General features: G+C 35.9%; 1 protein-coding gene across 11 annotated transcripts in view; it reads left to right on the forward strand.

Moving 5' to 3' along the window:
• Positions 1-2,652: 2,652 nt before the first annotated feature.
• Positions 2,653-26,054, forward strand: part of ADGRL2 (adhesion G protein-coupled receptor L2) — a 218,356-nt gene continuing 194,954 nt past the window's right edge. For all 11 annotated transcript variants that reach the window (XM_081324142.1, XM_081324140.1, XM_081324146.1 and 8 more), the window contains exon 1: positions 2,653-3,701. The gene's annotated coding sequence lies outside the window, so the exon portion shown is untranslated. The remainder of the gene's footprint in view (positions 3,702-26,054) is intronic.

A 26,054-nucleotide genomic window follows, 5' to 3' on the forward strand; every position in this document is an offset into this window, starting at 1 on the left:
TATATGTGAACATCTCACTTGTCCTTTTTCTACAACATCTACAATGACATCAGTGACCTGAAGCTTTCCATATCATTGTCTATCAGGAGAGAGGAATCATAGAAAAAAGCAAGGCAAAAGGGAGGATAATCTGATTCCTATCTCAGTTGGTATAGGCAGGGGGAAAAATGATTTAATATGTGGTGATCGATTTTGAAATAATAGCCAAAAGGGTGGGATGAGGCAAAAATGCTTGGGTCAGATTCATGCACTGATCCAAGCTTGCTGTGTGTTATGGTTATTCAACCTGGACTAAAAGATACAATGATATTGCACTTATGGTCTGATTATAGAGTGTCTGTATTGTAACATACATTGCATACTTAAAGCCAGACGTTTTGTAACTAATTATGCAACCAGACTTTTGCTATTGTGAAAGTCCACTCTCTCCAGTTTCTTATATTTGCACCTCAGTGTCATGGTATTTAGGCTTTATCTATGTGAAAAACAAATTATGTTCAGTTTATGCATATTCAGGCCAGTAAATAATTACCTCACAAAGCTATTTGACTAAATATGGGCATATTATGATTTGAAATTCTTATTGGAAATATGAAAGATTAACTATACAAATATTTACAACTAATAGACAATATAATCTTGGTATGTCTGGTATCAATAATTCTTGTTAATTTAAAGTGGAGTAGGCAGACTTTGGGATTATTGGATCAAAGAATAAAGAATAACTAATGAGAATGAAATAAAATGCTTACATAATATATTAAATAATAGTATATTAAATACTAGTTTAGGATTTTTCATGTCAGAAATGAATTGAGCTTGCATTTCTTCACACAAAAATCCATTCCTGGTGAACTCAAACTTTCTTCATTTCGATAATCTCAGAGGTGAAATGCCCAAAGTTATAATTATGTAACATTCAGAAATGGTTTCCAATATATTGCAGATAAATGAAATGCACCTTTTGTTTTACTGATTTAATGTGTACATTTCTTTCGTTTATAACATACTGTATTTAAAAGTGTGATCAGTGTAGGTTATTGCAGGGCAACAGCTCCACACTTGCCATCCCATGAGGTGTATGAAATCAGATGTGTGAACCAATCCTTAGACCTACCAGTTTTAAAAACATCCAGTTTTCAGACCAAACAACGCTTCCTGAAATGGAGGAAATAAAACAAGGTCCACCCCCCACAACAGTATTTTGAGAAAAGTACACCTTCCTCAAATTATTTACAAGCTTTATTGATCTTGCACTGACATACTTATTTGCGCACTGAAAGAGAAGAAGGAAGGAAGGAAGGAAGGAAGGAAGGAAGGAAGGAAGGAAGGAAGGAGCGAGCCTGGGGCTCAGCGAGGGTCATTGTTAATTAAGATTTTTCTGTTGACCTCCCAGTTGCTTTCCCCCAGAGTCAATGCTCATGTTGGCAACTTGCTCAAGCCCCCTCTCGCTGTCCCCCAACGTGGAGTACACCATCGCCGGCGGGCCGAACAATCAAAGAGTGGAGAACGGCGGACAGGCTTTTGAACTGCTGGCGGACCCTCCAGCCGCACAAGGAGAACTCCGCGACTTGAACTTTCAAAGCTTCCCGCCGCCGCCGCCGCCGCCGCCGCCTCCTCCTCCTCTCCTCCGGCGTTCGCTTTAACCTTCCTCCGTTCCGAACCCCGCTCTCGCCGCTTCAGCTCGGCGACGCTCTGGCTCTCAGACTCTGGGGCTAGCTAGCCTGACGAACCGAGCAAGGGAAGCGGGGTGGGGTGGGAGCGGGGAAGAGAAAGAAGCCGGGCGACTAAAAGTTTTGAGGAGCCCCGGCGCTGGCTTGCCCATCAGCCCGCCCACCCCTCCCTCCACGCAAGGGAACAGAGAAGGCCGGCGTAACGACGGCCGCGGCGTCTGCGAGTCTGCAGCGCCGCGACCGGTTGGAAGGGATCCCGGCCGTCGACCAGCCTTTCTAGTCGGGACCCCGAGATGCGCTCTCGCTTCCAGGCTGCCCCAGAGCTTGCGGTTGCCATTGGCTGAGGGCACCCAGCGTCTCCTCCTGCTGCTGCCGCTGCTGCCAGAGCGGCTCAAGCCTACACCGACGCCGTTCCCCCCCCTTCTCCCCCTCCCCGGATCCGTGTGCCTTTCTCTCTCCCTTTCTCTCTCTCTCTCATTCCAGCCCCCCTTCTTTCCCTCTCCCCCAAGCGGTACCGCCGCAAAGCAGCTGAAATGGACTGGAAAAAAGGCCAGGGGTGGCAGATCGAGCTTTTAGATGATCCCTTTTCCCGTTTGGTACTTAGCCGCCTCTAATCTGTTTTTTTTATTTGCCAGAACTCAAGAGTTTTGGCGGGAGAGGAGGGGGAGAAAAGGAGGGGAAGCGGGCTAGAGGAAGGGAAGGGAGGGGTGGGTGGGAAGGCTGCCGCTGTCGCCGTTTCTCTCCACGATAATATGTTTATATGATTAGCTGAGCCCAGGGGTGGGGAGAAGAGAAAGAGAGAGAGAGAGAGAGAGAGAGAAAGGGAGAGAGGGGGTGGAGATTGGAAGAGGTGGAGGCTGGAGGTGGCTCCAGTTCAGAGCCAGTGGAGAGTCTGTGTCAGGACTTCGCAATCCCCAGTCACACACGGAGAGGTGCGCGAACGAAAAGGAGCTGGCGGTATACTATTCATTGGGTCCCCTCTCCACCCTTTCCATTCCTTGCCTCCTTTTGGGCGATTTCATGCCCCGGCTCTCCTCCTCTGCCCGTGGTTTTTAAGCTCGGCCAAGTTGGTCGCTCTTGATCGCTGTTCTTCGCGGGGCAAGGCAGGAGGAGCCAGAGCATCTGTGGAAGACGCGAAGCTGGAGGAAGAAGAAGGGCTTGGAACTGGATCCTGCCCAGAGGCCAGAATGTCATCAAGGGTGATGCAAAGAAGATGGAAGAAAAGGACGGAGAAAGAGAGGCTGCCTTTTTTTTAGAAGAAAAAGATTTGATTTTGTTGTTTTTTTAAATGCCTGGGGTCTCTCTGCGCATTGCAATTGCACCCCCTCCTTCTCGCCTTCGCCTCCTCCCTGAAGAAAAGAAACCGAAGATCGAATTGATTCTCTCCTGTTGGCATCGTGGTTTTTCTTTTCTTTTCTTTTTCTTTTTAAAAAAAAACAATCGTTCCAGTTGCTTAGAGAAAAGAGAAATAGAGGACTCCAGAGCTGGTCATATATCCAGTGGGTTTTTTTTTTTTTTGCACCTAGCTCTCTTTTGTTGTGGTGCTCTTAGAGTACCGGAAGAATTGTTTCGATTTTCCTTTCTGACTTGTGCCGATCTTTTGCCCCCTTCTCCCCAATAATTTGCCTTCCTCCCTCTTATTTTGGGGAGGGGAGGGAGAGAAAGAGCAGCGCGCGTTGGGAACTGCGGGGGGGGGAAAATGTTGACCTAACCCCTCCAAAGCCCCTCGGCTGGCTGGGTTTGCTTGGAGAAGGAGGACGAGGAAGAAGAGAAGCCGCCTTTTGTACGTTTTGTCCCAGCTCAGCGAGCTGCAAAGCCAGTTGTTTCTCCGGCTTTTTGCACTTCTACACCAGCCCCAGCCAGCTCTTTTGCCTGACCGGCGATTCTTCTGCTCGATCTGGCTTTCTTCTTCTGCCGCTTCCCAGGCCCAACCCTCGTGATCATAAAAGGGACTCATCCTGCACCTCCTTTCTGGGGCACCCAGATGCCAGAGAAACCCTGGCCCGCAATTGGCTGCAAATCCAAAAGGTAAGCGTGGTTGGGGAGAAAATGAGCTTTCCCTCCCCCCCTGTACTTACAGTACCTGTTTGCTTACTTGGGTTGCTCCTGGTTTGCGAACCACTTGCACGCGAGGGGGCGGCTTCGTGGGAGAAAGGGGTGCGCGTTCCTAGTCCTTTGTTTTCCCTGAGGGAAGGGAACCCCGCCAATACACCCGTGGGATGCCAGGAACTCTTTTTCTGCCCCACTCTTTTCTTATTCGCATTCATTCAAACATTTCTATTTTACCTTTTTTTTAAAAAAAAAAATCAACGCACTACATAAATCAGTATTATTTATGACGTTGGGGGAGGGAGAGGCAAAAGAAGTGAGAATCGGACCTGAGGCCCTTGTACGTAGGGGAGTGGAGGAGGATTGTGATGGCCACTTCTTCCAATACCTTCTGGTTTCCTCCTCCTGGCAAAGAAAGGAGTGGTGGTGGGTGGTTAATGCCAGTGGGGTTTTTCCCAAGAGCTGTGAAGCAAGGGACAGGGAAAGAAGGGTGACCTGATAATGCAATTAGCTGTGAACCAAGGCAAGTAAGTAGAAGTGGCATTCTTTAGGATCAAGAGATCTTGGAAAAAAGACTTAAAGAGTCCTGCTACAGATGGGGCAGCTAGATCAGATTCAAGTCAAGGGAACTGTCCTGGGAGAAGAATGCATTGATACCCCTTAGCAACCAAGCTCTTGTTCAGAGGAGGTTAGGTTTAGGTTTTGGAAGAATCACCTTCACATGGGAGTGGATGTTCCCGTGTTTTGTCTGTTCTTCTGGAGGGATGGCATCAGACCCTGGATTGATTGGGTGGATTAAAGGAGAGGGATCTGACTGACTTGCTAAACTTTGCCCAACCTTAAACAAACCCACTTGATCTGGCAGCATTTATCATCAATTTCGGTGGATTTTTTTTAAAGTGCTGCACAATTGTCAGCTTCTTAAGAGCTATTCTTAAGGCCCTGTGATACTTCCCTGTAAGGAGATATGAGATTTTTCCACTAATTTTAAACAACTTCACTTGTGAAGGAGCTTGCCAAAGTGAGTGGGTCTAATACTGAACAAGAAATGTATTGGGGTGGTGGTGTGTGTGTTTACAGATCTTTCCAGGCATCCTCTTCTAACTGTTGGCAGCTCTTATTTTACCATGGAAAAAGATTGGTGTTTGTGTGAGTGTAAGGAAGTTCCTTGGGTAATCTTTCTTGCTTCAGAGATGGAAGTAAAAGCTTCAAAAGCAGCCTTACAAGTTTTATAGTAACAGCAAGAGCCATCTGGATCCTGTTACTGTAAGAGATTTTTCTCCTCTCTGTTCTTGGTTTGCTCCTCCAACATTCTTTAGTGGAAGCACAGATTCTCTGACTGGGAGATTCTTTTCGAAGACACTGCCTGGCAGTTGATTTCATTAATCTGGCTGCATGAATGCCTAAGCAGGCCCTGCCAGCTCTTGTTTGTTCCCCCTCTTGTATTTCAGTTTTACATTGAAAGGGGAAAGTTGCACTCTTTGAGTAAAAAGATCCACTTGTTGCACACACATTTTCACCTATCACACAAGGAAGCAGAAGGAATCTAACAGTCTTTGCCTGTCTCCTAGAAAGGCTTCCACTTAGCAATAAATAACAGTTCTTTCCCATTGTGGCCTAAAGACTGATTTCCTCTTTGCTTGTAGAAAGAAGTCTAGGGCCACCTGGAGACAATGCAAAGAAAGTGTGTGTGTGTGTGTGTGTGGCGTGCTGGAGAAGTCTGAAAGGATGTTTGCTTTTCTTTTTAGCACTAGAATATCAAAAATAAACCACAATGAAATTTAGGGGAAGGTGATACTGGACATAGGGGGGAAAAACCCCTATCTTTTCAGAGGCTTCAGGTACGGGAAAATTTCTTGCTTGCTCATATGTTGGAGATAATAATAGCTTCTGATAATACTAGTGATGGTTATTAGATGCCCATATAATTGGTATGGCAGAAAGGAAAGGTAGCTTATTTGGGGCTTCAGGTGTGTGTTTCTTTTCCTTCAGAAAATAATGTCCTTGTTAGAAAGAATCCTGCAGAACAAATGCTCTGTTGTTTGGTTTCTTCAGATACTCAGATTCTCTCCCTTTTGTTACTTGCTACTAAAAGAGGTGCCATTTCACATCATTCTGCACAAATTGTTTGAATTAATGCAAGTGTGAATTCTTACCCTTTGAAGGAGCCCATTAGCATATCAAAGGTTTCTTAGCTTTCAGCTCAATTGAGAAAACTTCAGTCTGTCTTCCATTTGCTTCCAAAGCAGAGGCCCAAAGGGCAGTGAGGAATTGAAAAGGGATAAAAGGGGGAGGTAGAATTGGGTTATATTTCTGAACTTTTACTGTTTTGTAATTATGCCAAGGAAGAACATAGTCTGTAGGCTGCTGGCCCTTGTGAGCACCAAACAATTATATTCCATTGATTAATGGTTTATACTAAGAAAAAGAGTGACCTTTTTCATGGCAGCCACTGTTGCATAGTTTCTGGTATCTGCTAGTTATTTTGTCAGTGGGATTTGCGAGGCCTTTTCTTTCTGGCTCATCCTTTGGATATGGTCTACATATCAGTGCATTGGGGGGCTCAATGGGAAAGAACTTCTAATTACCTAAAATGGCACACATCCACACAAATCAATCTATGAAATAAAAGACCATTCTGTTCACAGCCTTTGAAAACGAGCACACATTTCTTTTAATACATCTACTAGGAAATGCATTGTTTTTCCATAGAGTTGATGTAGAATGTTATTTTCTAAACTATTTATGTCTTGGGTAAATTTATCGACTAATTTTCCAAGATAATAAAAATACTTACCGTATGTGCTTTTTTCATCAATGATGATAACCAATATATGGATCTATGCTTTTTCTAGTTTATTTTGTTGCTGTTGTTACTGCCATTCTCAAAAATTGTGAAAGTAGTGTAATCAATATTCTTCAAATAGTTATAACAAGGACTGGCTGTTTCATCCGCTTACAGAATATTTGCAAATTATATTTTAAGATGCTGTTGCATCTGCACCATTTTATTCATTTGTTGTAGTACTGATTATCCTGTTAGTAAAAGAGATAGCTCATTTTATTCTTTCATTATATTTAAAAATCAATATTCACAATCTTGCGGACATGGAGAGGAACAGAGGAGTAGAATGCGGTACTTCGGTAGGTCATTCATAGGAAATCAGAATTTAGGAGATATCATATTAATCTTCACAAAAATAACTTTCCTGTCATCTCTAAGTTCTCTCACATTTACTTTTGTTTCTCCAGTTTATCAAGTCTATACAGAGGTCATTTGATATGACTTCTGATGCTCAATTTTAAATGCAAATGTTTTATAATAAGACAGTTCTGATAGTCAGAATTGTTTGTTCATAAACAAAGAGGGTTACCTAGAAGTAAAAAGGGAACAAAATGTAGTGCAACATATTTGGGGATTTCTGCTATTTTGAAATAGTCAAAATAGTTCATTATTGTATAGATCTTTTAGGATAATGTGAAATTATATAAGGATAGTTTCTTAAAGTTGCCTTTTTACCTGAATCAGTACCTTTTGGGGGGGATATATTGAGGCAATTTTCATTAGGACACTTAAATTGCTTTTAACTTTGTTTGCTTTGGATACAGAGTGCTATGGAGGAAATATGTAGATTATCCTGTAGAGCTAATAGAGATAATTTAAAATTATCTTGTTATCTTGGCAAATTGGATTTGATTTTGATATTTTACAAATTTCAAATGCTGGAGAATGTCACAGAATGAAAACTTTCAGCATTCTGTAGACAAAGATTAGGCCACTTAGAAATTAATGTGCCACAGCAGTGTTTAAGCTGCCATTTTTAATCATAGTGGGTTATGTTGTGTTGGCAATATAAATTGTACATATATTTTAGGTTGCTCTGGAGGCTAGCAGATGGAGAAATCAACTTATTGCATCAACATGGGGTAGAACAAACTAATTATTTAAGGTTCTGATTTGAGAGATCCACTAAACATTCATTCTCCCTCTGTTCCTCTCTCACATGCATGCATACATATTTACATGTTTAGCTTCTATATTCATTAACAGAACATCAAAGTAAGTAGTCCATTTTGTGAACAGCAATCTTGCAAGTTGTATTCCAAGTCTTAATTTAAGACAAAAAGGAGAGCTTCTGTATGTTTCATTCCTTAAAATAATCAGAGGAAAGTATTTTTAAAAAGAAAATCTGCCTAGCAGTTAGTCCATAATTTGTACTTCAAATATGGCTTCATGCTTCCTATGTCAGGAATGAGAAATACTAAAAAGAGGTACCTAAGATGTACTAAGAAAAGTATGTTGAAATAATAGTAAAAGTTACATTTTAAAAAACCTGATATTTAAACTAATTTTCAATCATATCAATATCTGGCCCTTACTTATTGTATTTTTAATTGATAAAAATGCATATTCTAAAAAGAAATACGTAATTTATAGTAATTTGCACCTGCTTGCAAAAGAGTGAATTCACATACCATTTGGGGAACCTAATGAAAAAAACATAATAAATACTACATTTAAAAAGTTAAGAAAAAATATGAATTGATATTTAAAATAACAAGCTTTCAATTTCCATAATGTGGATTCCCTAATGTTTGTCTCAAATATATTTGAACTTACTGTCATTTTGAGACATGTTCCCTTTAATGTCTTCTTTTTTAAATGAGCTGTTTCACAGTACATATTACACCTAATCTCCGGATTTTAGGCTTATTTGGCATTAGTAATTTAAAATAAGAAGTTTTAGAACCCATTATTATTCTATCAGATGATGGCTAGGAAAGAATAATCAGGTGTAACTGGTACAGGCTTATAATTTATAATCCATGCACAGAAGAATAGTTATGGGATATCAAATATCATGTTGCTCATAATAGAATTACAGTAATAAAGTTACCATTAGCCCTAATAGTTATATGACATATTACATACAACTATTGTCTGACTATTTCATACAGCTAATAAGCCATATATGAAGGGGAAGAAACCAGTACAGATAATTTGATAATAAATTTTAAAAACAAACACACCCTAAAGTTAAAAGATGTAAAATATTCTGGATGCATAGGAGTCATTGATGTTTAATAATTCTGCATGAAGTACTTAATTCACTCAGTTCTTTATACAGCTAGATATTAGCTGAACTTCTGGGGAAATACATTTTTAAAAAGACATGTCAAATATGATACCCATGTATAAAGTTAGTGAAATAGAATGCATTATTTCTTACTGCTTGCTTCATTATTTCTGATGAAAATGACTTGTGAAGTGCATTTGTATGTTTAAGCATTTTTATTGACATAGACATGACAGTTCTTTAATTGGAATTGAAATCTGCATTGTAACTTGACACATTTAAGATTAATTTTAGGAAAAAAATGTTCTCTATCAGGTTTTGAATTACACTGCAAGAAAGATTATGGACCATTATCACAAATGGTACATTTTATAAGTTAAAAGAAATAGTATATAATTAGCATATGCCATTATTTTCCCTCCCATGTGGCATTTGTAACAGTGCATTCTTCAACTATGTGGAAGTCTGCTATCTCCTCCATCCACCCCATCCACACACACATACACCCAAAGAAGTAATAATCAAAAACATAACAGTAGACTGTAGTAAATACAGAAGTAACATCTGCAGGGAAAGTGCAGTCAGAATAGCAACAGAATCACTATTGATTGTTTTAGTGGCAGAAACTAGTTTAAATGTAACTTGTTTAATTACACTGAATGAAGTTTGATGAAGTAATATGCTTCATCTTTGCAGAAGATTTTATATGTTGTGTGCTGGTAAGTAAAATCCCATCACGGTTGTATAATTTTGTTCAATTATCAAAGCAGCTAAGAAGGAAAAAAAATCAATTTACACTGAAAAACCACAGAAATGAGATTACCTTGTTAAGCAGGAACTTGCCCACAGTGTCTAAATTGCTTAGGATGATCAAGAATAGCAGTATTTAATGCGCTAAGAAGCATATATACTAGTCTGCACGTTCAACCATAGCTATTTCCTTTCTCTATAAAGAGCCTAGTAGATGTCAATTTATACCGCTTTAATTTTACTTGCAACAATATTTTTCACATCATACATGTGAAGTTCATACATCGCTAAGTTCAATTTTGTGCCTGTATTTATTGATGCAGATTTGAATATCAGTATAGTATTGAACTTGTTTTTGAAAAGGATAGATAGACAATGATCTTTTTCCCCCCAAGTAAAAATAAAGGCTAAAGATAAATTGTACTTCGCACTCTTAATAATATACACATTTATGCCATCAGTGTGGAAAAACACTGTTTATTACTCCAGAAACTATTGTTCAGCTTTAGTAAAATATATATTTGAATGTGCGATAGTGGTTTTGGTGGTGTCAAACGTGCACATTTTGTCTGTTGATTATATGTTTTGTATTTCAGTAGCCTGAAAATATTGGCTCTGTGGAGGAAGTTGGAATGTCTAGGTCTTGGCTTTCTCACTGAGATGTTTCTTACCTGCCTTCGCTTCCTAAAGCACATAGACTTCTGCTTCAATGAATCTCTAGGACTGTCTTAGCTAAAAGGGAAAGGCAACATAACAATGTTATTCATGGGAGCCCTTTGTGAATCGCAAAGTCACTCGAATTCCTGAATAAAATAGCTGAAAAGGGAAGACAAATATCAACTGAATAAAGATGTTAAACCAGATTTTTGCCTCAGGTTAAAATTGAGGTATGCTCTAGTCCAGAGGTAATGTCTCCCTCTACAGAGCACAAAAATAATCAATGAATGACTGTAGAACAGCATATCTTGAGAAGAAATGAGGGATCTTTGAATGATGTGTCTTAAATATTAAAATATTTTAAGGAATTTAAGTGATTGATTATGAAATAAGCTTCTTTTACGCTTATTTGTTCTTCAGTTGAAGGCAGATGAATAAAGAGGACACAACTTAATTGTGAACTGTGGTGAGAGTGTTATAGAAATGATTCTCTGTGAAGCAGTTGCAGGAATGAAGCAGGCATTCACTGTTTTAGTATTTAAAACAAAGGCAAGAATTTGACATCCACTGCAATTCTTGCAAGACAGATCCTTCCTTCCTTCCTTCCTTCCTTCCTTCCTTCCTTCCTTCCTTCCTTCCTTCCTTCCTTCCTTCCACCTACTTACCTACCTACCTAAATGTGTTGCAAGAAGTGTCTCTTTGTTTTCTCCTAAGTGAAGGAGCAATTAACTTTTAAATAGATTTGTGCCACTAAATATGACCCCATGATTTATAAACTTTTCTACTTCAATTGTTCAACATTACATTGTGCTTTCCAATTTTTACAGGAAGCACAGAAAATGAATTGTACGTAAATCAAAGACTGATCAAAATTTGGTGTTTTTAGATATTGCACTGTGTAATCCATCTGTTTAGCCAACAATTTGCACAAAAGATAATTCAGATAAAGTATGAATTAGGGCCTGACTCAAATATATTGAAATAAATTATCATTAGCTTAGAGGGCTACTATTAAGAAAATACTCTCTATCCCTGCTGCCACCTTCAGCTTCTTATGATATTGTAAAGGTTGGTAAATGTATTCATTTGTTTTCTGAATACTCTAGCTTTCTTAAAACAAGGAAAACCATGTCTTAGAAATAATTACTATAAGATCAAGGTTTGTTTGTGGATGTGCTAATTTTCAGTGAATAAATACTAATTTTAAACAAAAGATACTACATCCTGTTGTATGATCAATTAACAGATATACAGTATATAAAAACAGAGACATGACATAACACATTTATTAAAATTGCACCAGTTTGATTCATGATTTATGAAAATTTAGTTTATAAGCTTTGACTTCTATAAACATTTTGAGAGTACTTATTGAAACTTTTCAGCATGTTGCCATCTCCTGTATTTTAAAATCTTTACTATTCGGTTGGTTTCTTTGATGCAAATTCAGTCTTGCGTCCAACCTATCTTGGCACAGCAGTTTGTGTCTGCTGTATTTTTGTATGAATCGTGACTGCCTTTTGATTATTATTTTGTTCAGTTGACAGAGTACTTCAAGTTCTTTTACTACTAAAATTGTTCTTTGCTGTTGAGTGAAGGAATGACTGTCTTATTTTGGATAGTTTGATTTCTCCTTTGCTGATAATATTGGTAATTAAACTGAGGTGAAGTTTAGAATTGATTCTGGAGCAGGGTTTTATATAACTTAGAGTAGGTAGTCATTACAGTCCCTCAGAAGAGGGAAATAATTCTTAGTTTAGATCACCGAATAATCATAATTCAATCCTTAGTTACATAGTAGACCAGTGGTTTATTAGACATCAGAGATTTTTGAGCCTAAAATTACAAGTAGGATCTGCAATGAAATGTTGTGGTATGAAGTGCAAGTGTTCAGAAATTGAGCCATTATCCCTCTATCATTGATTTTCCATTTTACCTTTGAATTACTTTCTAGTCACTTGAACACTCTTAGTCCTCCTGAGCTGTTTTTAGATCAGTTGCTTGCCTTTACACCCCCACCTTAAGGGTTTTAGTCTAAAGAATTTTGTGCATTACTGCCATCTCAGAGTTTTCTCAAGTCTGCTATTATTCTGTTGTGTAGTTGAGTGTATTATTTAGCTTAGATAAGCGGTGGCTCTCATAAGTGAAAATGTAGACGGAATGATATTTCTACTGGCATGTCAAGAATTTCTAACATCCACACTCACCTACCCACCCGTCTTGAGTGATTCCACCAAATTTGTTTTCTTTAACAATACGCATAACATACACACAAACAAAGAAACAGAGAAAGCGATGTTCAGGTTCTGCTGTTTTTCCATTTAAAGTGTTGGGTGGCATTTTTTTGGCAAGCTCTTCAGTCAGATTTCGTGATAGAACATGATTGTTGATATGACTCAGCCATTATCTTTGCCATTTTTGACATGTCATAACTTGATGCTGTGCTTACAAAAAAAAAAGCTTTTTGTCAGGGTTTAAAGGAAGAATTTTGTTGGCTGATTGCAAATCATGATATAGCTAGATAAATAAAATTGGTCCCCCAAAGACATACTTTCCCTAAGAGTTTTGTTTCATGCCCTTTCAGTAGCACAGAGACCTCAGCAACAACTGTGATTGCATTTTAATGCTGATGAAATATTCTTCACTGACTGACAAGACCTGTTTTTATTGAGTGTCGGGTGTGCATATCTGTACTAGATGAATTCCTTTTGAAATCATTGTCACTGCACTAGTGTACGTTGAAGAAATTTCTCTGTATTCAAGTTCATTTTTCTCACCTGCAGAAAAGCAACTGAAAATGCAGTGTTGCTGATGGACAAAATAAAAACATTAGGAAAGAAAGACAGAATTTCTAGAGTGAATGTTTCATTTCTCTTTTGGCTTATATTTACTGTGCATGAGAGACTAATTTTCCCATGCAGCTATTGAGGTTTTCAAAAATGCTACCTGGTTCATTTGTTTTTGAAATGGCTGTTCTACACCCCCTTCCTTATTACTATACTTTGTCTTTCTTTCCTGATCTGTGTGTTGGATTATTAAACTTACACTATAATTTTGATTCAGCGTTCTGATTTATGTAATTGCAGTCCCAACATATTTGGTTGTGACTAACTAAATTTTGGCAGCGATACACAGAAACATATCATTTTGAAGTAGTAAAAAAGAATCAGTACATGACAAATAATAACAAATAACCAAAATAACAACTAGAAATGTTCCTTTGTATATATGCTTAAATCTAAAATAAAATATTTTATTTTTATTTTATTTATAATTTAACCCTTAAAGCCCTTATTAATTTGTTTGAATAATTTTCTAACTATCTTTCCTCACCATATTCTTTATATTTAAAATATAAATTTCTTTGTTTCTCTCAGGTCTGTGTTATTTTATTTAAACTTGATTGTAACTTTCATTTTTCTCCCCTTTGTTAACATAGTCTGCATTACCAATGATATTAGACTTTGGTCCTTATTTCTGTAATTTATACGCAGAACCTGACTGCTGAGATTGGAATTTTATAAATTAAGTGAATTTTAAATGGGAGCTTCTAGTAATTTTCTGCTTAATAGAGAAGTGTATGCCAAACTGCTTGAGTGTCTAAAGTCAATATACTGAATAAAAATCTTATTTGTGTAAGAATACACCATTTATTTCATGGAAAGCCTCATTGAATTCAATAAAAATACATAGAATTGTACTGAGAGATAAGAACTGACTCTTTTAGAAAAACAATGAAATACAGTATTCTTCCATCTGAGAAAAGTGATTCTATACTTTTCTGGTAAAAATATAGTTTATTTGAGAATTCATATAGTGGTGTGGTTTGGATAGCTCCAATTTGGTCTTTCTAGCAGTTTTTGCACAGTGTGATTGAATGTTATTGAAATTATACTGATCATTAGATAGGACAATAGTTATAACCTGTACATCAAACAAAATGAAACTATTTTTTCCCTGTGGAAAAGAATAGAACTCTTTCATTTGCAAGAGAAAAAAAATTATGAAAACAAGTACCGGTAGTTTTCCCCCCAATACTGTTCTCATTTCAGATTACCGGTATGTGCTTGTTTTTCTTAAAATGTGCATTCTTGTGTTCAGTGTAATTGATGCTAAACTTTGAGCCAGTAAGTTAATCCCAAATGGAATCAGTTTTGGTTTAGGTGACAGAGGGACATTAAACAGAGCCCTAGTGCTGGGTTTGTTTATTTTGGATAAGAAGATGATTTAGCCTGGAAGTGATGACTTGTTTTGGGTGGTCCCTCCACTTCAGGATGGTCCGGTGTTGGTTTACTTTTATCCATAAAAGACTTTTTGAGGCTTTAGAAAAGAGACTTTTGCATCTTGGTGTGCAGAAGCTGAAGCTGCTTAGCTGTTTTGAACTGTATAGAGTCACCTGGAGAGCAAAATAATCAGGAACTACTGACATCAGGTAATGTTTCTGAAAATGAGATAGTTTTCAGAATTTTCTAAAATATTGTCAATTAGTTTGAATTCTTCTGATAAACTTGGCATTTCCTACATAGTTTTTTCCTTTTCCTTTTTTTTTCTTTTTGCCAACTCTTCACATTACCTGCAGAGGGAGCTTGTATATATGATAATCTAAATAATCATTGTATTTCGGGAATAAAACATTTCCCTCTCCCTAGCATAAATGTAGTGTCTGTTCATAGCATTCCATGTTAGATTACACAGATTATAACTGTTTATGTAGAGAATGGGATACTATATTTTTATAGGCATATCTTTGATGGTGGACCGTGTCTTGCCACATATCTTAAAAAGATTAGCACATTACCTCTAACTCAGGGCAAAGGCTGCTCTCTCAGGTGTTGTAAGTTGCTTTAAATGGAATTGTATTAACTCTTTACTTGTCTTACAATAAGTGACAATGCTTGTAAATAATATTTGGAAAACAATTATGAGTCAGGGTAATATTGTTAAATGATTTTTTTTATCTTTATTTAAACACATGATTTTTGTTACCTTAATTTAATGTTATATTTTTGAATTTTGTAAATTCAGTATTCTTTCTCATTAGATTTATTGCATACAAATGCAGTGTGAATGCTTAATATTTCATTTTTAATTAAAATTTAACTGACAAATTAATGTAAACCGTAATTAAACATGACATCCAATTGCTAAACATGTAAAAAACAGCAGAAAACCTTTTATTGTTTTAATAAACACAGAAATTAAACTTAATGGAAAAGTAAAAATATTGAATTATGACTAATAAGCATATTTCTATAAATATTGACTGCTCCATCTGGTATAAGGAACTAAATCAATAAATATTCCTCTTTTATTAATTAACACTGTTTTAAAATAAAGAAATGGATTGTTCTACTTGCTAAACTTAGAACAGTGTTCAAATACCTAAGCAAGTTTTAACTGATAAGTCCATAAAATTTTCCATGAAATAGAAGAAATATTAGTAAGATAAATAAATATGACTACTTATTTTACTTGCTAAGCAAGAAGGAAAATAGCAAAGGCGTTTGAAATAAGTATCATTTAGGCAGAATTTTTTCTCCTTTAAAATAGTTCATAAAGACTGTCTACTATTCAGTATGATGTTGATGGAAAGTTGTATGTGTAGTTTTAAAATAGAAATATCATTCAGCAGTATCCTTTCTTGAAACAATCCTTCCAGAAAATTGGTTTGATAGTTGTTTTTTTCTATAGCTTTATTAAAGCGTGCTAAACTGTAAAATGTTCAGGAGAATGCAGTATAATATAATTGTATTTTGGATTATAATTTATTTAAAAAGAAGAATTTATGATAAGAAAATTACACTTAATAACTTAATAATCAATATTTTAATATTCATTATTTGAATTCACTAATCTTTGCTAATAAAAAAATCAGGTTATAACACCAAATGACCATTTTAAATGAAGAAACTATGCAGATTTGCAATAGGTCATTCTCTAATAAAGAGATTTACAGTATTATATAAGGACTATTGTATAGGAATTACCCTTCCAGAGCATGTTTATGTATTATCATAGCAATATGGTATCACATGTTCTTAAGAGGGAAAGAATATTAGCTACAGCAATTACATTCCAATAGGATTATGATAGTAAGATTTATTAAAGACACAGAAAAACTAAGAGTATCTGGAGTTGTTTGATCTTATTAAGCAAATTAACATTCTTTATCCTGCATAGAAACTTTGTTCTTTTGCATTTATGTGTACAGCAGGATTTTTCCAAAAGTTTCTTGGAACTGTAGGGTCCACAAGAACCTAATGGGATTTTTGTGAAAGAAAAGGGACAAAAAAAAGCAGTCAGGAGTATCCATAGCAATTTCTCTGTGTTACCACAGAAAAGATCTTGTTCTTAGATTTTTTTTAAGGCTGCCATTTGCAATTTGGGGACCGTTCTCACAGCTTAAAACGCTTTGAAAGTCCTGGTCTAAGTAGTTGTAAGTCAAACAAAAAATGTGACATAAACTAACATTTTAATATATTTTCCCCCAACTTTGGTAAATGGAAGATGTTATCTTAAATAGATTGCTTAAGAGCTAGGTAATCCCAATATTGTGGTAGGAAAAATACTGAAAAAAACATCTTTGTCTTGTTTTTTTCCGTGTGTGTGTGTTTGTGTGTTTGTGTGTGTGTGTGACAGAGAGACAGAGACTGAGACAGAGACAGAAGCAGAAAAAAACTTTCTCAAATTACTGCTTAGACAAAGAATATACTGAATAGTAAGATTTTGATACATGTTATCAGACCTAATTTACTGTAGTGGTTAAGGCATTGGACTAGATAGAAACTAAGGAACTGTAAGTTTTGGTCACACGGTAGGCACAAAGCCAGTTGGGTGACCTTGGAGCCATTCACTTTCTCTCACCCCTAGGAAGGAAGCAGTGGTAAAGTACTTCTGAAAATCTTTGTCAAGACAACTGCAGGGACTTGTTCAAGGCAGTCTCTGAGAATCAGACACAATTGAATGAAATACTACTGCTGCTGCTGCTACCAGTACAGTAACAGTAGCTGCTGCTACTGTTACTACTACTACGTGTAGCTTCTTCTCCTTAAATGTAAAATACCAATACTAATGAAAATATGCACAATCTGTACACAACATTTGACAAAAGACTTGGTTAGCAATTGAATTTTTGCTATAGGTCTCTTTCTTTTCTCTTATATCCTATTGCTACCTTTCTTGATACATATAGACAATTTGAATTGTTATTTTTGAGGCCTTAGCTGGAATGAAGGCTGAGTTTTGTTAGTTGCTTGTTTACGCTAGAGCATCAAGCAAGTTTGGAGACAGCTTAGTTTGCAGATGTATTTTATTCTAATAATGATTGGGTTTGACTGAATCTAGTGTGTGTGTATGTGTGTGTGTGTATATACACACACACATATACTAAATATACATACAATATATATATATATATATATATATATATATATATATATATATATATATATATATATATATATATATATATATATATATATATATATATATTTATATCCCGCCCTTCTCCGAAGACTCAGGGCGGCTTACAAGCTTAGCAGTAGCCTTCATTCTATGTATATGCCTGCTTGTTAGGGCTTTCACACACACCCCAAGCGGCATTATTACAAAGTCAGCTTAATTGCCCCCAACAATCTGGGTCCTCATTTTACCTACCTCGGAAGGATGGAAGGCTGAGTCAACCTTGAGCCTGGTGGGATGTGAACCTGCACTAATTGCAGGCAGCTGGTATATTTATATTTATATTTATATTTACACACACATATACATATACACAGTGCTTTTTTATAAAAGAAAATGGTGCCGGAACCCACACATGTCATACAACCCTCCTTGCCTACGCTACAAGGTTCCATCCCAAAAAGGTGCCGGAACGCCAGGATTGAGAATCACATTCTCAGAGTCTCTGTAACGCCAATTGTTTAGCTAACGAGCATGTTACCGGTCTATTTGGCTATATGTACTAAATATATACTTACTTCCCGTAGGTGCCTATATGACTTCACATATTAGCTTGACTACCAAAAGGGACAGTATCATAAAGCCCATGTACCTATCTTCTGTTGAGCACATCAGCTTTTGCACGTTGGCTTTTGCTAACGGAAGAGACTGTTCCATTGACAGATTACCAAATCAAGATGAATTTAATAATTTCAACTTGATTTGACAAACCTTGTGCTTTGATAGACTATGTATTTGCAGATAGCTGAATATTTCAATTATTAGAATAATTTCTGATTAATTAATAATAATTACATAGCTAAGATATTTGTGACCTCTTGATAGCAAATACAGTGGTACGCATCAGGTATGAGACCATATAAGATAAATGTTGGGTTCAAAGAATTCTGTTTATGCTGTCAGCAGTAACAGGTAGGCTTGTACAAATTATTTGTAAAGATGCTTTACTTGCGAGTGGAGGGCTGCTCTGGATTGGTATGAAATTGAATTGGCCACAGCTCTTTGGTATAGGTGCTTTGAAGTTCTGAAACATAAATCAGGTGTCTCAATGATTCCAGAGGGGAGGATCACTCACATGCAAAATGCCTTATTCGATGATTTGCAAAGACCTATTAATGGCTTCAGATAAAGCCATTTTGGTCGTTTGTCTAATATAAAAAAAACCCCAATATTACTTTCCATATTTTGTTTCTACAGCAATACCTTTGGTATACAATGGCTTGTTGCTCAAATCTGCATGGGTTCTTTTCTTCCGGTCCCTTTCTTCTGAAGCAATGGGTTAACTTGCAGTGGCACTTCATTCATTACAATATGTAGGTAGAGGACCTGCACAACATAATTCAGTAAATCCACTGACCCAGTTTCTGCTGTCTTTGCTTGGGTATTCCTTGCTCTGTACTTCTGCTGTGTAGTGGCAGGAGTGAGTACTCTAGAAGCGTCTCCTTCTAGATTTGACCTTGTTTTCTCCAAATTTGGGAGGAATTCCCTTAAACAGTAGCTTCTTAAAATAAGCAAGATCAAATTAAAGGGTGGTTTTTTGTTTTGTTAAAATATATACTTTAGTTAAATTGATCAGAAGATGTCTTCTTTTCAGTTGGTTTTTTTTTTTAACTTTAAAGATTGGCCTGATATAACAAATTAAGAAATAAGTTTAAAATATGAAGATATACATGCAGATATTTCTTCAGTAATAAATAAATAAATAAATCCCTCAGCTCAAAATATGCATACAGTAGAGGGACAGAAATAAAAGCAAATAGATGGATTTTATAAATAGTTATGCCTGGCTTTAATATAAAATTGTAGCAACTTGGGGTATACAGAGAGGATATCCGTTCAGTTTTCCTCAAGAAAATATAGGCTAGACTAGAGAATGTTTCTTAAAGTGTAGTCCTAATATTCCTGAGACCTCTCAGAGATCCGCAAAATCAAAATTATTTGCCAACCTATGTTGAAAAATAATACAATATTAAAATCCTCTCAAACAGTGGCGTGAAGCGGTAGCGGTAACAAATGCGTCAATCTTAATTTTTAATACAGCCGATAGTAAATATAACCCATACAAACAAAAGCTATTTTGGGCTCCTCCATAATTTTTGAAAGTGGGGGGTGGTCCTTAGCGGGGAAAAAATATTAAGTAACACTGGCTGAGAGTTTTATAGGATCCACTTAATGAAAGAGAAATGTTTGCCATCTTGAGTTATATATAGACATAATAAAGGCGGGATTAAAAATATCTTTAAAAAGAAGAGGCCTTGTGCATGGCATTGAAGGGAAAGAATTGATGCCAGACAGGGAGCATCAGGAGAAGCCCGTGCTCGCTAATATTTTTTTTATTTTTTACAATTGATCCCAAATGAAAGCCTAAATTTAAATCTGGCACAAACTGTAATCCATTCAGACCTTTATATTTGGGAGCCATAACAAGGTAGAAAATGGGTTTGAGTGTACAGTTCTGTTTTTTTTTTCCTCTGGGACATACATTCGGCTAGCGGTGAGAGGTACATCCAAAATTTCCTTGAGTTTTTAAGTTTAGCCTTTCTTGATAAACCGGGTTATAGATTGTACAAGGTTTGTGGGTAAAGCCAGCTAAGGACTGCTCGTCTTCAGAAAGCCATTTGAATGTATGAAAATTAGAACCTGCCCACCTATTTTCTCACTTCCTTAAAGCCAAAGTTTTCTGGAATCATGGGAAGAAAAACCTTGCTTTTTTTATCCTACTCATTCACTTGTGTTCATTATAACTGTATCTGTTTTACATTGAGAGCGGTAATGTCTGTAATATTTTCAGATCATCCTGATTGTTATCTTATCTTTTGCACCTGTTGTCAGTAATTAATAGGCTGCCTGTACACACACCACAATTTTTTGGAGCAGTTTAAGGTTTCAGAATGTTGATATTAAGAAATGCTACTTTGAAAAAAAAAGAATTCCATTTGGAGGTGGTAAAGCTATTTAAATAAAGATTATTGGATTTTAGAGATATTATTACTTCTCTGAAACAGGGCTTTTTTATAGAGCTCTCTATTGGGAAGGGGTATCAGTGCTATAACTCCTGCAGCCTGATAATGTAGATACTTTCTCAGAAAAAGAAGTCCCATTGTGTGGCTTCATCCCAAGTAAATAAGAATATAAAACAGAGGATCACACTTTTTCCTAAACATATTAAGGAAATATATTAAGTAGGAGAATCCTGATTAAAATCCTATACCGTGGGATTATTTTTTATGTAGCCATTTTTAATACATTCTCTCTCTCTCTTTCTCTCTCTCTCTCTCTCTCTCTCTCTCTCTCTCTCTCTCTCTCTCTCTCTCTCTCTCACACACACACACACACACACACACACACACACACACACTCCCCATATCTTTTGTTTAGATTCAACATGTGCTCATTGGAAACCACTGGAATCTTGTTTCCAAACTTTGCAACTGAAGTGTAAGAAAAACAAAAGAATGCTTCATTGCAATTTTAAAATTTGTGTGGTCTTATCTACTTTCTTCAGTTGATGCATATATGATTCCCACACAATAAATAGGTTGACAAATATGTTTCCTTAGATTGCTTTTTTATGTTGTGAGATTTGTAATTGCTGAACTGGACTGTGTGTTAATTGTATTTATGTATGTCTTTGTGTTTATAATGCTGTGTGTGTGTGTGTGTGTGTGTGTGTGTGTGTGTGTGTGTGTATGTGTAGCATTTTCCTGTTCAGTGAGATCATAAATTCAGTCCTGAGCCTGCGCTGTAGCCCTTTTGCTGGCCATGCTCATTTTAAATGATGATGCTCTACCAGCGTATCACGGTGGGAAAGCGTTTCTGCTTATTATGTATAGAGGAGTGATTTTTGTTCTTTGTTTTCTTTGGGAGTTTCTTCTCTGCCTTTGGAAGCATGCCATGAGTATGACTAATAAAATCTTTACTATTTGGCAAATGGAATGTAAGTGACAGGAGTGATTGGTTGAGGAATGAAAACCCTGCTGCAGATTCTACATCAAAGCCGTGGGACCTTTGAAATGTTACCTGTAGATGGAACATTTTTATTTTAACTTGTCAGCAGCATAGCATTCAAATTTCTCTTTCACACAGCAAGATATTTTGTTAACAGCACTTTTTTTATCATTATGTCAAGAACGTGATATTTCCAATCAGGTTAGTATTGTGGCATTATATTAATGGATTGTAACATTTTCTAGATTAATAAGATGTTTAAAATGATGATTAACATTTATACTCAAAAAAGACTGGCTATTGTTTTACTTTAAATGGACCTTACATGACTGTTTTGTATTTTTACCTCTTTTAGGCAGTGCATGTAGATCCTCTGTGATTTCTTGTTCTTGCCATGTTTTCACTGTGACAGTCAGAAAGTATACTATTTTCCTTGCACTTGAATTTAGCATTTCCTCTGTTTATAAAAGTTAAATTCAATAGTCCGGTTAGCCCAAAGAAAGTATTATTTTCCATTTTCGCTGAATTAATTTTACCTGTGTTTTCACAGTTCTGAAATTGATAAATGAATTCATTTTTTTTTTAAAAAATGTTAATTTTGATTTTTAGTACAGAAACATATAGTTTTCTTAAAAGTATTTTTACTTCATTTTTGAAATTAATCAATATAGTTTAATAGGAAACATTGTGTTTTATAAAATTAGTTAATTTAGTATTCAGGCAAGTGTGTAGCTTTTAAATAAAATTTGTCTTTGAAACATGCAGAATGATTATGCTATGATTTTAGAATCAAGAGTTGTACAAATGAGTACATATTTAGAGGAGAACCAGAAATTAATTTCTAAGAAATAAATGCTTAGAATGAGCAACATCATTGTTACAGAATTTCATTCCATGTATAAGTACTGATTTGTAGTATATGATTTTTATTGAATGGCCTTTTCTCAAAAATAACTAACATCCATGTCATTATTTTTCTATAAGTACCTCTAAAGGAATAATACAGTAATTTGTGTTGTTCTTAAAAAAGGGAAAAAATGACAGCGAATATTTTATGCAAATGTTTTATGCAGAGTAAGCTTATGCATGACGACTCAAGAGTCAGTTCCAAGGAGTGCAATGGGATTTAAGTCCTTAAGCTTGTCTGGGGAAACTGCCTAAAATGCAATACAGTTTCTAATTTAAAACAAATGGGTTTTTTTTGTTAATTTTCATTCATGCAATAATTCTGCTGATTTTGATAGTTTTTCACGTAACTAAGATAAAATGGTTTTGTTCTATTTTTTAAAAAAACTGTTTTGTGTCAGTGAGAAGATTATCTATTGTAACACTGGATTCTGAGAATGTCATATTCTAATAACCATTTTCATATTAGTGACTTACAGCATTTTTATAACTTTATGAAGTCATCACTAAAGTGATTAAATAAGTGTCCTTACTACATACACTTCTTTGGCATAACGATGATTTGATAATATTATAAATTGCTAGTGAAAAAATAATCTGAAGGAAGATTCTGAGAATCTAAATATTATTCACAGTAAAAATGTCAAAAGGCATAAATGGTAATATTTAGAAATAATTTGCAAATATTAGCTTTGCTTTCTTTTCTCCTCCATGCTGTTCCCCCAAACTTTTCCATTAACTTTAGCTGAGTTAAGCATAAAAAACCATCGTTACACAATATATTCTTATGTCATTGCTAACATTAAAACCACTTCTTCACTAAAGGAAACTAAAAACTGCAGAACTGAGTCTTAGAAAAAAGAAAGAAGCTAAAATGGAAAGTAGGAGAAAGCCAAAACGTAAACACTTGTCAAATATTATCTGATTTTATGGAGTGAATTTGGGATGCAGGGATTAGAAATTATAGTGGATGTGGTCCAAGAAATTGTCTAATTTAGGAGGCTTTGAATATAAGGAATTTCCGGAAGTGGGCCATCATATTTATGTGACAGGACTTTTTTAAAATGAATTTTTAAAAATCTGTTCTTTCTGTTCTTTTCTTATTTCTTTTATACTACATGTTTTCTTTTCAGGAAGGATCCGAAGGAATAGCAGGTGCTTCTCTGAAATATTTCTTGTTCCTTCATTCCTTCTTTCAGTGACATCAAAATGACATGAAATAACATGCACATATGTACCTTAATAATTGGGGCTGTGTCATATTTTTTTTCTGGAAATATCCTTTCTTCTTTTTACTCCCTTTTTTATGCACAGGTGTACTCAGTAGGATCACTCTGATGAATATAGTAACCACACATATGTACGCTGATAACTAAATATTATTGAACGGATGCTGCTACTTCTCCTTCTCATTTTGCTCTTTGCATTTAAAACACCCACATACTGTTCCTGTAAACATTCAAATGAGATTATTCTTAGAAAATTATTTGTTTCAGGTTTACTAAATAAAATCCTATTAATATGGAACAATGGTAGTATTAGAGAGAGTTCTATTTTTTAAAAGAAGTTTTTAAAGTTATAAGCAACTGTCCCTAGATCTAGAAAATAAAATCCCATATTGAATATCACTAACGTATCCCCTGATTTTCTGATGATGTATTCTTTGCGGTATTTGTTTATTCTCAGTAGAAGTAGTCTGTAGCTTTCTACGTGAACACATTCTCCAATATACTTAATGACTGCTGTGCTCCCATTGCTAATAACTATGCTTCTCATTTGATAAGAATTAGTAACATGGTTGGTATATCTACATATCTGATTTTGTTTATGGATCTTTACTAGTAAGTTTCTGCTGGAAGGAGAGTGTGAAACTTCCAGCTATCCAACCTGGAACTTTCAAGATATCTATATCTATATCTACTGTATATCTATATCTATATCTTTGTCTGTCTGTCTGTCTGTCTGTCTGTCTGTCTGTCTGTCTGTCTGTCTCTCTCTCTCTCTCTCTCTCTCTCATTTCTCTATTATCTATCTATCTATCTATCTATCTATCTATCTATCTATCTATCTATCTATCTATCTATCTATCTTGAAAGTTCCAGGTTGGATAGCTGTTGACTTAGTTTGTCAGACCAGACTGGGGAAGTGTAGCCCTAAACTGATTGCTAGGTTCAAACTTCTAACTAAGTTAAGTCTGATTGACTGCCTATATAGTTTTATCCTTTTGAACCATTTGAACCAGTCACTCACTCTCAGTCCAACATTCTCTCAAAGTGGTGATTGTGGGAAAAGAAGAAGAGGGAAGGAACAATGTGCATACTTATCTGAGCTGAATGAATGCAGAATCTAAATCTAAAATACAACATATAAACTATAATAATATAACATAATAAATGCATAATGCATATCCACCTTATTTTTTATTGATTTATACAATTTACACGGCTGCCCATCTTACTGCAAGCGACACCAGGAAGCTAACAGTATGGAAAATACAACAGAAAATAAATGGTGAAACTGCAATATTTAACACTTATAACGACAAACAAGGTAGAATCCAATGTACAATAAAATAACATCTCATACAACTCATCTCCTGACTTATCCCCATGCCTTAGAACCCACCCAGGTCTTTAAAGCTTTCCAAAGAACTGGCAGGTTGGGACCAGTCTAATCTTCAGAGGAAGGGTGTTCCAAAGGCAAGTGCTACAACAGAGAAGGTCCATTTCCTTGGTTCTGCAAGGGGACATCTTTTAACTGGGGGCAACTGGGACATGCTTCTCCCACCAGACCAAGACCCCAGGTTCTTGTCCAGCATTTTAAAAAATTAATCCCTTGAATTTTCACAGTCACTCTTTGAGTGAGATGGATGGTTTCTAAATTTTACATATAAATTAATTAATTAAAAAGATAAATCGTGCTTCTCAAATAAATTTAAAAAACCTGATACCTGGACTGTGTATATTCCCATACAGTAGCATTTTTCTTTAATTTTGATTGCTGCAAATTTAATTAGATTCTTAATTAGAAAAGAACGGTGGAAAACAAACAAGGAAGACTTAATAATTGTTGGTTATTTAATGTATCTCTGTTTGAAAAATAATTGCATAATATGGAAAGACTAGATCTAAAATTATTGATAGTTTATTGCACAAAAGTAATTAAGAAACACATGGTTCAAAGCTGGATGTAGTAACAAGATTCATATATATTTATGAATTTATGTACAAAAGTGAACATAACATTTACTGTTTTATTTGCATAGCTGAAAACTGTTTAAAATTAATTTTGAAATTGAGATAAAATAAGGCAAAAATTCAAATTCTGCTGCAATAAGTATACTTACAAATGTTATATTATGCACATTTATCTGTGCGTATACTGGATTATAGTCTTCTGGAAGCCACTAGAGTTGAGGCAGTCTCATTGCAGGATAATGGCCAGCGGTGCAAAGGTAAATGTTGAAGAAGCTGCTTTGCTTGGCTCCATTGCTGCTGCCATGCTATGTTAGCCACTAAACACCTGATTGGTA

Source organism: Vipera berus (assembly GCF_964194415.1).
Source record: "Vipera berus genome assembly, chromosome: 3".
Classification (NCBI taxonomy): Eukaryota; Metazoa; Chordata; class Lepidosauria; order Squamata; family Viperidae; genus Vipera; species Vipera berus.